This window comes from Rana temporaria, chromosome 12 (assembly GCF_905171775.1).
Source record: "Rana temporaria chromosome 12, aRanTem1.1, whole genome shotgun sequence".
NCBI classification, from domain to species: domain Eukaryota; kingdom Metazoa; phylum Chordata; class Amphibia; order Anura; family Ranidae; genus Rana; species Rana temporaria.
In genome coordinates, this window is record NC_053500.1 from 29482694 (window position 1) to 29498152 (window position 15459).

The window sequence follows — 15459 nt, forward strand, 5'->3', positions numbered from 1 at the left end:
GTCCGTGTCTGCTGTGCTGAAGCACAGCAGACTCGGACACAGCCCGCTTTCCTCTATGGGCGGTCGGATGAAAACAGACCACCTGTCTGTTTCCATCATTCTGTCATATGATCCGATCCGCCGGAAAGATGGGAATCGGATCCATCATCCGTCTGCTTTTAGCTAACCGGATTGGATCAGTTGTCTGAGGGTCACAATGGACATATGTCTGTTGATGTCTGCTGCTCCATAGAGGGCAATGGGTGGTCCGATCGCGTTTGCCTGAAAACCTGACAGGCAGACCTAATCGGTACGCCCGTGTGAAAGGGGCTTTAAGCTGCCCTATAATTAAGGCTTTGACTGTGAAATTATGATTATTGGCCATGTTTATATCCTTTGTTTACCTTGGTGTTCTAGAACAAAAGGATTGTGTGATCTTTTTAGATCATGAGCACTGGCCCTTTCAGAGTCCTGCAAGGGATATACTTAGGGCAGGATGACAGAACTTGCAACTCTGGTTTATTTCTGTCAGAATTGGCCAGGCAGCCACAACAACTTGTTTCAGAGGCTGCAGAAAAAAAGTGTAGCAGTCTCACGTTTCACTCTGTGTTGAGTAAACGTTGCAGCCGGTCCTCTTTTCACAACATTGCTTCGTCATGGACTGCACTCTGTATTCCCTTTCAGCAGCAAATTAGACGGAGCGAAAGCCGGGGATTTAAAAAGCACTAAAGCAAGGGGTCAGGGGACTGTGGGGTGGTTGTTGGCACCCTCCTGATTTATGCTACAACTTTTAAAGAGAGGTTGGTGGACTTTTTACAGTTAACCTGTCTGCAGCATTTAGTTTCTTGCTTGTTTTTTCTGTGATTTCTATTGGTTACGATTTGTGTACAGCAAAGCTTTGTTTTTCTTTCTGTGTATTATGTACTCTGTAAATCATCTGTCAGTTACATTGTTGGCACATTTCTTTATGTTCCCCTTTATTTATATATGGATTTGTATTTTCATTTTATTTTAGTCAACCCTGTACATTCTTAGTCATGACAGGTTGCAGAAGTTGTTTTATATAAGGTTGTAATATTGGTTATAGGTTGTTGTAGTGCTATAGATCAGTGGTTCTCAACCGTCTGGCCTCCTGCCAGGCCACAGCTTCAGGTCTGCTCTGCCAGCTACTGCCACCACACCAGGCTCATACCAGCCACTGGAGGCTCCTAAGATGGGTCCCCACCTGCTGCACCACAAACAAGATGCATCAGCCTGGGTGTCACACCACTTCCTCAAACTCAATCTATCCAAAACTGAGCTCATGGTCCGTCCGTCCCCCCACATGTCCCCCTCCCCTGATTTCTATGTCAAGATCAATAGCACTACTATTAGCCCGTCCCCCGCATGCCAAGGTTCTAGGTGTAACCCTGCACTCTGAACTATCCTTTCAGCCACATGTCCTAACACTTTCCAAATCTTGCCGCCTTAACCTCTGCAACATCTCCAAAATACACCCCTCCCTAACCAATGACACCACAAAGCTCCTAGTTCGCTCCCTGGTCATCTCTCGCCTCCATTACTGCAACTACCTCCTCATGGGATTACTATTACATAAGCTATCCCCCCTTTCAGTCCATCATGAATGCTACTGTCAGGCTCATCCACCTTACCAACTGCTCAGTTTCTGCTGCTACTCTGTCAATCCTTTCCACTGGCTTCCACTCACCCAACAAATTAATTTCAAAATTCTAACAATAACTTACAAAGCCATCCAGCTACATCACTAACCTAGTCTCAAAATACCAACCTACTCGTTCCATTTGTTCCTCCCAAGACCTCCTGCTCTCTATCCTAGTTCCTTCGTCCCCTCCTCAAATGCTCGCCTCCAGGACTTTTCCTGAGCCTCTCCTATCCTATGGAACTTCCTATCTCAATCTGTGCAACTATCTCCTACCCTGCTTTCTTTTAGACAATTCCTGAAAACCCATCTCTTCAGAGAAGCCCATTTTGCCTTCACCTAACAACTGTGCTTTTATTTTCTCCACCAGATCATCCCCCACGGTTATTACCTTTTTTTGTATTACTTGACTCTCCCTACTATGTTGTAAAGCGCTGTGCAAACTGAAGCACCTGCATACAGAAAGGCATCATTAGAAGAAGCACGGACAAACAGCATGCCGGTTAATCTGCTTTCTCTCCTGGAGTCCACTATTCTGCTGACACCAATGATTTGTTGTCCCCTGGGACCACTATTTCATTGACACCAACAAATTATGGGGCTTTTCTCCCCTGGGGGCCACTATACCACTGACACCGATGAATTAAGGGACTATTGTCCCCTGTGAGCCACAATTCCACTGTAACCAATGATTTGGAGGTCTGTCCTCTCACTAGGGGCCTATCTTCCACTGACACCCGTAACTTCGATGGCTGTTCCCCCCCACTGGGGCCATTTCCCCACTGACAGTAATGAATTGGGAACTATTCTCCCTCTAGGGGACTCGCCCACGGACACCAAAAACAGTGATTTACACTTGGTTGCCAGCAAGTTACTGGCTACTTCTTACAAACTTTTGACCATTGTAATATATTGTACATTACAAACTGATCGTGTTTTTTTTCTCAACAGTTGCTAGTTGTTACTATGTAGTCCCCAGCTATTTTGTGATGGCTGCCCTGTCCCTCCTTCCCGTTCCATATGCCTCTCCTTCTTGCCATTTTGGCTTTAAAAGCCCATCACTCACCTTCACTGTCCATGCATTTGAAAAAGAGGGCAACGTCCCTGGAAAAGTGTCATGCACACCCCCATTCTCGACATCCACCAGGAATTTTGACAGCGGTCATCTCCATGTGCAGCCTAGAATGCTGCCACTAATATCTGTACTTTGATTTGGCTGGCTCCCTGTCATCCTTGGTCTCTGTTTGCTCAGTGATGCCTACAGCCTCACAGTGATTACATCTGCTTGGTCTCAGGTGTTCCCTATCCATGTTGTTTCATGGTAACTTCAATGTAAGGCCCCTTTCACACAGCAAGCTCGCTCGGATCGGCCTGTCCATTTTTCATCCATTGAATCCTGTCCATTGACTCCTAATGGGCAGGCAGATGTCCGCTGAAACCCGTCTGCCATCCGATCCGCTCAAGACGGACGTATGGCGATACGTTCTCCATGCATTTTGGCATATCGGATCGGCTGAGATCTGATGAAAACAGACATGCTAAATTGGTGGCACTCTGACAGGCCCCTTCCCGCTCAGTGAGCAGAGACGGACCTGTCATCCGCCAGCTCAGTGGAGATCAACCGAGTTCTCCTGCTGAGCTGACGGACTCCACTGAAACAGATCCGCCTCGTGTTAATGAGGCCTAAGCGTGCTGCTTATTTTAATAGTGTGTTTTTATTTGTTGCTGACCTTGGTGCCCTGCTGTTCCTTTTCTAGTACAGAAAATTGGAGTTTGTCACAGGAAGGATTTCAATAACCATTTCAATATGACAAACGTGGTCCAGTAGAGAATCCTGCTGTGTTTTGACCCCTGCAGAAGTCATGTGATTGACCTGGTTATGAGTAAATGGGGATAAGTACAGTAAAACCTTGGATTGCGAGCATAATTTGTTCGAGAAACATGCTTGTAATCCAAACCACTTGTATATCAAAGCAAATTTCCCCATAAGAAATTATGGAAACTCAAATGATTTGTTCCACAACCGTTTATAAATGGATCCTCCAGTTTATGTGCCATCATTAAATGTAACCATATTGCTACACTTAGAGGTGCCTCTCTTCCCTTTTTTACACTTGGTTGTGACATGACGCTACTTGTATGTCAAGTCGAAATGTATTTAAAGCAGATGTCCGCTGAAAAAAAAATATTAAAAACCAGCAGCTACAAATACTGCAGCTGGTGACTTTTAATATTAGGACACTTACCTGTCCTGGAGTCCAGCGCCGTCCGCAGCAGAGGACGAGCGATCGCTCGTCACTCTGCTGCCCCCCCGCCATCCTCGGTGAGGGAACCAGGAAGTGAAGCGCTCTGGCTTCACTGCCCGGTTCCCTACGGCGCATGCGCAAGTCGCGATACGCCTGCCGATTTGGCTCTCGCTGTGTACTGGGAGCCGAGTGTTCCCAGAACACAACGGGGGGGGACGGGAGGTGACGTCATGCCCGCAGTTTGCCCGAGACTGTTGTGGCCGGAAGTGGGTGCAAATACCTGTCTTTAGACAGGTATCTGCACCCCCCTCCCCCCTGAAAGGTGTCAAATGTGACACCGGAGGGGGGGAGGGTTCCGATCAGCGGGAGTTTCACTTTAGGGTGGAGCTCCGCTTTAAAAATGTTGCTTGTCTTGCAAAACGCTCTCAAACCAAGTTACTCTCAAACCAAGGATTTACTGTATTCAGATATCTTGTGACCATGAAGCTCTTCTTTAAATAGGATCAGACAAAGTGTTACCTTTCTGTATACATTGTATATGCCTTTTTGCATACACAATATTGGAGTTTAGTTTTAAAAAAATTATCCTTTGTTATCAGACTGTGTGAGACTGTCACTTGTGGTACAGAAATTTAGGAAAATGTTGTCAAGTACAAGGACTGTGACATGTGTGCAGCATATGAAGTTAGAAGGCGCAGAACCTCTCCAACTATGCCCAATGATTAGCGCAATTAACTCCTGTCCCCCTTTTATTTATTTGTTATACTGTTGGAGCATGGAATGTTCAGAAAGAATTAACCAGGTCCTGGTAACCGCTGCAATCAATAACTTTATTCTCTGATTGGCCACGTGATGTGTTCTCAAATATGCTGACAATCCTGGATAAAGGCTTCTGAGGGAATGGTCTCATTTTCTAAATGGGCCAATAAAAGCTGTCAATGTTGTCACTTTTAAAACCTTACTTCTGGTCATTGGGTTGTTTTTTGAAGTGTTGCAGCACAAAAAAAAATGTCATCGGCAATGGCGATCTGAGATTCTCCTTATTCCAGAAGTAGTTTTTCATACTACTTTTATTTATTTTTGTCCACACATTTTACTCATGTCATTAAAGGTGAAATCATTTTCTTTTTCCCTTTCGGTTGGCTTTATGTTTTGGGTGGGCGGCAGGCCTATAACAAGTAAAATAAATGGGATGTGATGAATATTATAGCAGTCGTATATAATCCATTTAAAGACTATAGTAAAAGTAGTGAAGACTGCAATGTTTTATGTGTTTGGCAACTCCCAAGGAAAATGCTAATGCATACATACCTAATAGGCTTTGTTTTAAATATTTTTTTTAGGTTTTAGATTGGGTTGAGCAATAATGTTTTAAACTGTAAGCAGTCTCTCTCTCTCTCTCTCTGTGCTAACAATTTTAAGAGAACACCAATGAATCCGTGTTTACCTACCGTATTTATCGCGGTATAACGCGCTCCCGCGTATACCGCGCACTACTAAAGTTGCCCCCAATCCTGTGGAAAATTTTTTTTTTTGTACTTAGTTTTGGTGTCTTGCGCGGCGTCCATCAGCGGCTTCGTCGGGTCCGGCGTTCGTCTGCGGCTTCGGGTGTCCTCTTCGTCGGGTCCGGCGTCCTTCTGCGGCTTCGGGTGTCCTCTTCGTCGGGTCCGGCGTCCTTCTGCGGCTTCGAGTGTCCTCTTCGTCGGGTCCGGCGTCCTTCTGCGGCGTCCTCGCGTCCTCCCCGCTCGTTTCCCGTGCCGAGTTTGAATACTGCGCCGACATATACAGAGCGCAGTACACTCGTGTATTGTCAGCAATGTTTGGCAACTCTCGCGCTGACGTCCTGTACGTCCAGAACGTGAGCGCGGAAGGAGCCGAGACTGCCCGACTATACCCGAGTGTACTGCGCTCGGTATATGTCGGCGCAGTATTCAAAACTCGGCGCGGGAAAGCAGGTATTGGCGTATACCGCGCACCCACGATGTTGCCCTGATTTTCAGGGCAAAAAAGTGCGCGGTATACGCCAATAAATACGGTATATCTGTTTGTTGGTTGTGGGGTATCTGCACAGCATATAAAGTGCACATAGACATACTTTCATCTCCCTACCCAAGTGTAGATGACAATCATTCCATGTGTATTCATTTTAGTATCGGTTTGTGTCGGGGCTTAACTATTGTCTAACAGACAGCTGCAGTTTTCATGTCAACCAAGCACGGTTTTATTTTTTATTTTTTTTCCCAGTAATCATTTTGGATTTGCAATAGGAAGGAATCGTATGAGTAAAACACTGAAATGTGTCCATCTCTGTCGGTGTCAATTCGATAGTGATCCATCACTCAGTTTTCAGCTGGCATGTAAAGTTTATAAGAAAATTGCCTGCCGAGTTTTCAATGGCTCAGCGTAAACCACTGATTGCCTAGGATAATGCATCACTTTGATCTCTGCATACACAACAGGAGAGACCTTATCACTGAAGAGATACATGATTGCTCCTTTGCAGCTATTTACAAGAAAGGTTATCACCAAGAACTGAGTGATTTATATCACACACAAGATGATGGTGCTTAAACTTCTATCTACCAGCAGAGCAGGTAACAAAGTGTCATGTCGACCTTGTCTTTCCTCTTCCATTTCAGGCACTGAGTTGTTTTGCCTCCAGCTAAAGTGGTGTTATTCTTTGTTTGCCTCCGGTAACGAAAGGGACCACTCCAGTTAAACAGGAAAACTTTGCAGCAGACTGACTTATGGCTTACTTGTTCAGCAATTATGAATGGCCCAAATTTAAAGGAATATTAAATGTTCTGTGTTTTACCAATTAACATATTGATCACAATAAAATAAACATTCCCCAGTAAACTGTTAAGTCTTACCCTGGAACTTGCAGGTGATAACTTTCAATGGCACCTTGAAACTGGAAATCTGGAACATCGATCATGACACCAGTTTAACAGGCACACACACTATTCTGACACGGAAGTTGCACGACTGCTGATCCAACTTTGCCCTGCGACTTCATGTCCGACTTCCATGTGACTGCAACTGGGTTCGATTTTTGAGTCTGGTATGGATCTCAAAGGGGGAACCCCACGGCAAAAATAGAAAAAGGAGTGCAGCCCCCGCCCCCCAAGACCATACCATACCAGACCCTTTGGATCTGGTAGGGATTTTAAGGGGTACCCCAATCACAAAAGAAATGGTGTAGCCCTCCCATATTTATACCTGACCTTTATCCGAGCATGCAGCCCGGCAAGTCAGGAAAGGGGGGGGTGGGAACGGGACAAGCGAGAGACCCTCCCCTCCTTCCTTCACCATACCAGGCCACATACCCTCAACATGGTATTTTTGGTGAATGGGTAGGGGTACAATGTACCCCATATTCATTCACATGGGGTGGGGGCCAGGATCTGGGAGCACAAGTCGCATGGCTCAGTTAAGATGATAATCCGACTTGGATGCAACTTACATTATAAGCGCGCCCAAGCCAGACCAAAGTAGTCCCGGGAGCATTTTAATGGCTGACTGAAGGCATTTCTGAACAAGTTTAGTTTGAGTGGATTCCGGTAGAAAAGCTTTAGTAGATGCTGAGTTCTTTTTCTCATTAACATATGGTAGAGATGCCCAGGGCCAACATTTTAAGCCTTTCTTAGGACAGGCAGTGTTCAAACAATTTTTGGTGATGGGGGACAGAGCTCCAGCTGGTTGACAGCCTTGGCTCTGTTCCTGTATACTAATGTGAAGGAGGGTGGGCACCCAATCGGTTGTCGGTGCTCTCCTCACTGTGCTCTACAGAGTGACTTCAGCCGATCGCCCTCTGTTTTCAGACAAGCTTTGGGTTCTAGACTTTGAATGGATGTAGAGAAGAGAATGCTGCAGATAAACAGGTACATAGGGGTTGATTTACTACAATTAGAGTGCAAAATCTGATGCAGCTCTGCATGGTAGCCAATAAGCTTCTAACTTCAGCTTTTTCTTTTAAGCTTTGACCAAAAAAAAAAAAACCTGGAAGCTGAATGGTTTCTATGCAAAGTTGCACCAGATTTTGTACTCTCCAGTTGTAGTAAATCAACTCCATATTTCTTTAGAAAACTAAATGCCAATCCTTAAGAGTTTAGCACTAACCCTCCTGTCACGGACACAATGAAATAAATGAGAAGCAATCTCCCAAAGTGAGGGGAATTGCCATATTGGATAACTGCCACTGCAATATTGATCCCCCAAGTTAATGTCACCAAAAATGTAAATGAAAGCACCACACCACTGCTGAAAGGTCCAGATACAACTGTATTCCCGTGAAAGTCAGGTGGACAATCCAAAGCGTAGCTTCTCTTTGGACTGTTCCCCGAACTTTTATTGGAATAACGTTTGTATCTGGAACTTTTAGCATTGGTGTGCTTCAATTTCTATTTTGGTTACATTATACCAAAGGCCAAGGATACCGGAGATCATCTTGGGTGTTGAAGCCACATGCCTAGGAACCAGATAATTTACATGCCAATAACATTATGGGTCCAGAGCTATCTTTCCACTTTCCTTAACTAGTAGTTAAGACTTGGCAGAGGATCTAACCTTTTCGATTTCATCCAAAGCTTAAAGCGGCGGTTCACCCTATTAAAAAATAAATTTTTTTTTTTTTTATTCTAGCATGAAATTCGGCATCGTAGTGCGAGCTACAGTATGCCGGTCTTACATTTTTTATCCCCGTACTCACTGTTTAATCCTACCTAGACGATTCCGGCTGCCCACGGGGAATGGGCGTTCCAATCCAGACGGAAAGTGATTGACGGCCGGCTCTGGCGCGCCACGCTTCTCCGGAAATAGCCGAAATAGGCTTGGCTCTTCACGGCGCCTGCGCATAGCCTGTGCGCAGGCGCCGTGAAGAGCAGAGACCTACTCCGGCTGTCTTCGGGGAGCGTGACGTGCCAGAGTCGGCCGTCAATCACCCTCCCTCTTGCTAGGAACGCCCATTCCCCGCGGCAGACGGAATCGTCTAGGTACGATTAAACAGTGAGTACGGGGATAAAAAATGTAAGACCGGCATACTGTAGCTCGCGCTACGATGCCAAATTGTATGCTGAAATGTTGTTCAGCAGGGTGAACCACCGCTTTAAAGGAAATTTACCTTCTCATGCACTTTAATGAACTAAGGCTCCTATCCCCAATTTGTGCTTTTGTGTTTGGGACACCAAGTCCTTTTAATACATCATCCCTCCCCTACTTAAAGAGGAAGTAAACCCTTATGGGTTTTACTTCCTCTTTTTTTTCCTGCAAAGTTAAAGCATAATGGGCTACTATGCATCGCATAATAGCCCATTATGTGTCACTTGCCTGAAACCAAAGCCTGCGATGTCCCCGCTTGCTGGAAGCGTCCATCTTCAGCCTTCTTCTTTCCGGGCTCACGGACTCCGGCTCTGTGACTGGACGAAGTCGCGTGACGTCACTCTAGCGCATGCGAGCAGGAGCCGTCTATCATGGCATGACCCCCTCTAGAAACGGCACAGTGTGCCCTTTCTAAAGTGCGTGTGCGCCGAAGACGACAGTGTTCGGGGACATTGTATATATCTCCTAAACCGTGTAGGTTTATGAGATATTTCCAGCACCTACAGGTAAGCCTTAATATAGGCTTACCTGTAGGTGAAAGTGGTTGTACAACCACTTTAACTTCCATAGTGGAACCTGTTGGCAGCTGCTGTGAAGAGTTTTGCAGGGTTCAGTAAAGGTGCTGCTAAAGCTCACAATAGGAATGGAATCACTTGTTAATATAATGCAAAGTATACTTTTCTGCTGATTTTATCCTCCCCTGGAATTTTCACTTGTTAGTTGTGTTGATCTGAACCATCCCCAACTATATGTAGTCCTTGTAGAGCAATGTGAGATTACATCTGCTCATTTCACACCGACGCTGCCCTCCTTACATTTATCATGAAAGTTTGGAATTACGTTTGCCTTTTATGAAAAGAAAGGGAGTAAATTGTGCCAGATGTTTTGTAGCAAGAAAAGAAGGGAAGTGTAATGGAACCAAGTTCTCTTATCTGCTTTCGGGGTCTTTGTAAACATTTGTCAATGCTTGAATTGTAGAGTTTAGTTTGCAAATTAGTGCTGCTTGTTACAAAAAAAGTCCTGAAATTGTTGCCTTATCCTGTGTTCTGAGAGTTTGGTATGTTATGTAAAACATAGCAGCAGTCCTCATTTCTCTTCTTCCATCCAGAGATTAGGGTTAGAAATTGCTGAGAAGTGATGTCGTTGTGCCTCTCTGGCTGCCTTGAGCAGCATCTGTTGCCAGCCCAGAAACCATCACGTGAATACTTGGTATAGTAAGTTTTGTTTTGTCTTAATGGATTTCATGCATGTGCAATCTAATTGCGTTCCTTCCTGGAATGTGCGTTTACTCTGTAAATGTAAATAAAAATCAGATGCTGCTTTTGTTGGGGCTTGAGGGGATTTCTCTGATGCAAAGTCCTTAATTTTTTTAAATCTTTTTATTTTATTGTTCTAAACTTTTAACACTTGCGCAGATATTTCCAAATATCATCATATTTAGAAATAGTGTAGATGTGGGCCACCGCTCATTGGGATATTGGCCTGGGTGTGATCCATGGAAAATGTACCTGGCATATGACGCAGGCCATAGGTGCCCTCAATGGGACCTACAATCGGAGGAATTTTCCAACATAGTTTTAATAAATGTGAGGGGGGGGGGAAACTTCGGTTTTCCCGACAGGATTCCTGGCAGGCTTGCCCTGAAAAGCCGTGTATACACACGGTCACACAAAAACCTGCCGTTCTTTTGAATGGCAAGAACGCAGTGACATCGACTACGACGAGCCGGTGTCTCGTCACATTCGATTCTGTCGTCGCTATCTTGCTACACCCCACACTATCATTGTATGCTACCGCGCATGCGTTGAAGTGTTATCAAGCATGCACATTTTTTCTACCTTGCAGGTAAGCATACAGACGACTGGTTTTCTCGACAGGAAACACTCTGGACACAGGAAAATAGAGAGCAGCGTTCTCTATTTTCCTGTCGGGATTCCCGGCTGTTTTCCTGATGGGAATACTGCTAGGGAGCATACACACAGCCGGGGGTTCCCGGCCAAATGCTCTTCCGGCAGTTTTCCTGCCGGGGAAACTGGTCGTGTGTACGAGGCTTAAGTCCTGTTGAGTGGCACCTACTGCCTGCTTCAAGTAGTTGTAAAACCACTTTGGGAAAAAATAAATAAACTAACACCTGCAAGCCAAAGGCATAATGAGTGAAATAAGTCTTCGATCCCCTATCAATCAGCAATATTTCTGGCTCCCAGGTGTCTTCTATACAGGTAACGATGTGAGATTAGGAGCACTCCCTTTAAAGGGAGTGCTCCTAAACTCTGCTTGTTACCTGTATAGAAGACACCTGTCCACAGAATCCATCAATCAATCAGATTCCAGACTCTCCATCATGGCCAAGACCAAAGAGCTGTCCAAGAATGTCAGGGACAAAATCGTAGACCTACACAAGGCTGGAATGGGCTACAAGACCATCACCAAGCAGCTTGGTGAGAGGGTGACAACAGTTGGTGTGATTATTAACAAATGGAAGAAACGCAAAATAACTTTTAATCTCCCTTGGTCTGGGGCTCCATTGCCAGATCTCACCTCCGTATAGTTTCAGTGATCGTGAGAATGGTGAGGAATCAGCCCAGAACTACACAGGAGAATCTTGTCAAGGATCTCAAGGCAGCTGGGACTATAGTCGCCAAGAAAACAATTGATAACACACCACACCATGAAGGACTGAAATCCTGCAGCACCCACAAGGTCCCTCTAATCAAGAAAGCACATCTAAAGTTTGCTAATGAACATCTAAATGATTCAGAGGAGAACTGGGTGAAAGTGTTGTGGTCAAATGAGACCAAAATCAAGCTCTTTGGCATCAGCTCAACTCGCCGTGTTTGAAGGAGAAGGAATGCTGCCTATGACCCCAAGAACACCATCCCCACCATCAAACATGGAGGTGAAAACCATTATGGTTTGTTTTTGTTTTTTTCCTGCTAAGGGGACAGGACAATGTCACCACATCAAAGGGACGATGGAGGGGGCCATCTTGGATGAGGAACTCCCTTTCTCAGCCAGGACATTGAAAATGGGTCGTTGATGGGTATTCCAGCATGACAATGACCCAAAACAAATGGCCAAAGCAACAAAGGAGTGGCTTAAGAAGAAGCACAATAAGGTCCTGAAGTAGCCTAGCTAGTCTCCAGACCTTAAAGTGGATTTAAATCAGATTTTTTTTAAATTAAGACTTCTCCCTGATACAGTAGAGGATGTCAGTCTTGTCACAAAGAGTTAATCCAGCTCTGAGCAATCCTCTTGTGTTTTTTTTCAGTAATATAAAAAACGACACACAGATAAGTTTGTGTCGTCACATCCTCCACTGCTGTGACTGAAATTTGATTTCTTTATCTCATGAACGAGCATGAGAGCAGAGAGCGTGTTACGATTCCAGTTTTACATCCCTTTCTTCTCCAGCTCTCCCAGGATTGGCTGCTCGGCATCTCAGCATGATTGGGCATGCCAAAGTCATGTGGTGCCTTTCGTGAGTTTTGACTGGATGTTGCTCATCATGGGGCGTGATCAGCGCGACTGAGGATATTCATGGTGAAATCGGCTCCCAGAGCCAGCAGAAAGAGTAGGAGAGTGTAGAGGTGGCTGGGGAGTCTTGTGACTCCGCCCACCCAGCTCCATTAAGGAGACCCACCCACTAATTCCAGATTTTTACGGGGCTCCTACTGCTGAAGGGGGTGACATTTGCAAGGTAGGGAAACATGCAGGAGGCTTGCATGTATATAAACAATAATACTGTGCCCTTGGTTAATACTGGGTGAGTGGTGGGTTTACATTCGCTTTAATCCCATTGAAAATATGTGGAGGGAGCTGAAGGTTCGAGTTACCAAACGTCAAACCTTAAAGGGGTGGTTCCCCTAAAAAATAAACTTTTGACATTGCATTTGCTACATTAATTACAATTAGAATTGGCTGGTTTTATTGAAAAAATACCTCCGTACGTAGCGTTTGCTATATTCGTTCCCACCGCCACTTCCGGGTACGATGCTGGCGGTGGGCGTTCCTAATTGATGGACAGGCATCCGACCGACGCATCCATCGCATCACGAGATGCCGAAAGAAGCCGAACGTCGGTGCGTATGCGCCGTATAGAGCCGCACCGACCGGCTTCTTTCGGCATCTCGTGACGCGATGGATGCGTCGGCCGGATGCCTGTTCATCAATTAGGAACGCCCACTGCCAGCCTCGTACCCGGAAGTGACGGTGGGAACGAATATAGCAAACGCTACGTACGTAGGTATTTTTTTTAATAAAACCAGCCGATTCTAATTGTAATTAATGTAGCAAATGCAATGTCAAAAGTTTATTTTTAGGGGAACCACCGCTTTAATGACTTGGAGAGGATCTGCAAAGAGTGGGACAAAATCCCTCCTGAGATGTGTGCAAATCTGGGGGCCCAACTACAAGAAACCTCTGTGATTGTGAACAAGAGTTTTGCCACAAAGTACCAAGTCATGTTTTGCGAAGTGGTCAAATACTTATTTCACTCATTTAAAATCAATTTATAATTTTTAAATGCATTTTTCTGTATTTTTGTTGTTGTTCTGTGTCTCTCACTGTTAAAATAAACCTACCATTAAAATTCTGGACCAGTCATTTCTTTGTTAGTGGGCAAACGTACAAAATCAGCAGGGGATCAAATACTATTTTCCCCTCTGTAATGAGGGGAATTTCTGCAACTGGCACAGTAGTGAAAGGAGCCAGGAAATTGTTTAGGAAGGGGTGGTTTTTACAGGTATTTATTTTATTTATTTATTTATTTATTTATTTATTTTTTTTAAACCCTAATGGAGGGAATACATATGGGTAAACCATTTTTTTACTTCAAGCCTCGTACACATGGGGGAAAAAATGCCGTTTGGCAAGAATCTCTTGCCGCCCGAGTGTACACACACTCATTTCAAAAGAACTGCGGTTCTTTTGAAAGGCAAGAACGCGGTGACGTCATCGCGTATGATGAGCATGCGCTCTTCACATTCGATGCCGTTGCCACCATCTTGCTTCACCCTACCTATGCCGTGGAAGCTACCGTGCATGCGTCAAAGTCATTTCGAGCATGCGCGGGTTTCCACTGTGACGGGTAAGTATACAGACGATCGGGTTTCTCGTTGCGAAACGGGCCGACAAGAATCTCGGCGAGAAAATAGAGAGCAGGATCTCTATTTTTCTCGTAAAATTTTGGGCAGATTTCCAGACGAGAAACCTGAAAGCCTCGTACACACGCTCGGTATACTCGGCAAGAAAGCTCTGCCAGCAGTTTTTCTTGCTGGTTCTTGCCGAGAAAACCGAGCGTGTGTACGAGGCTTTAGAGTTATGAATTAAAAAAAATATATATTCTCAGGTGAGCAGTGTGAAGATACGGACATTCCACTTTTAATCCTTAGACACTGCCAGTGACCGAAGTATGAAATCTCTCTGTCGGCACTCTTACTGGCTGTATAGTTGTCATCTCCCTAGATGACAGACTGCAGAACTAGATGGACCACATAACACATACACCTTGACATATTCTGCACTGAATGTTTTGGTCTAGATGGGAATAAGATTTTTTATTTATTTTTTTGCTTCATTTATTCTGAACAGAGCATGCTGTCCTGAGGCTCCATAATGTGAGTAGAGGTTGTTTGCTGGAAGCCCAGGAATACTGCTTTTGCAATGATTACTATTCCTTTAAGCTTGCTTCTGAAATATTTAAAGATGCATTCCAGTCAAACCTGAAAATTTAGCCTGAAAAAACAAAGTAGAGACAATACACCTGCTCTGAGCTTTTGTTCATTATCCTGGCATTGCTTGGGGACATAAGGTTACTGTTTGGTGTCAATACTTCCCGGAACACCTGATTTTGAGTCTTTCTCTAGCCAGGGATCCTTCTCTTGGAGCAGTACAACACAAATAAAGAATTCCCCACCAAAAAAAAAAGAAAACAAACTGTTCTAACAATTTCCATCAAAAACAGAGGTTTTGCATACATGTGCAAATATGTGTGAAACTACTTTCTTCATAGTGTGGTCCTGAACTCAAAACTATGAGCTTCCAACGTTGGGACATATGACAGTGCATACATTGAGCTGCCTTACCCGGAGGTAACTTCCTTCTCCTTTAAAGGGTGCAGGGACACACCAGAAAGCCGGACTTGCTCAGTGTTAGTGTCCTGTGAGTTGCCCTGCCAATATGTACTTTACTTTTAATAGCCTTTTTCCCTATACCTTGGCCTCTACATACAACATTGTTCCCTATGACTTTTCCATTCATCAACCCTAGATATTATTTAGACCACTTCTCTGCTTCAGTAGAGTCTTCTGGAAATGTCACTAAACAGGAAAAACTACCAAGAGGCTATTCACCCCCTCCCCTCCTCATTTCCAGGAAAATGATGGATCCGTGACCAATTTGGGTGTACAAAATTATAAAACAAATCTAATTAAGTAGTTCAGACCTACACTCTTACTTTATTTTTTTTAAACCTAT

General features: G+C 44.6%; 1 protein-coding gene across 4 annotated transcripts in view; it reads left to right on the plus strand.

Annotated features, from left to right (window-relative positions):
* The first annotated feature begins 577 nt into the window (after positions 1 to 577).
* Positions 578 to 15459, plus strand: part of TANC2 (tetratricopeptide repeat, ankyrin repeat and coiled-coil containing 2) — a 419029-nt gene continuing 404147 nt past the window's right edge. For 3 of the 4 annotated variants that reach the window (XM_040330205.1, XM_040330206.1, XM_040330208.1), the window contains exon 1: positions 579 to 779. The gene's annotated coding sequence lies outside the window, so the exon portion shown is untranslated. Of the gene's footprint in view, positions 780 to 15459 lie in introns of all 4 variants that reach the window. The other variant, XM_040330204.1, reaches the window with a different exon arrangement.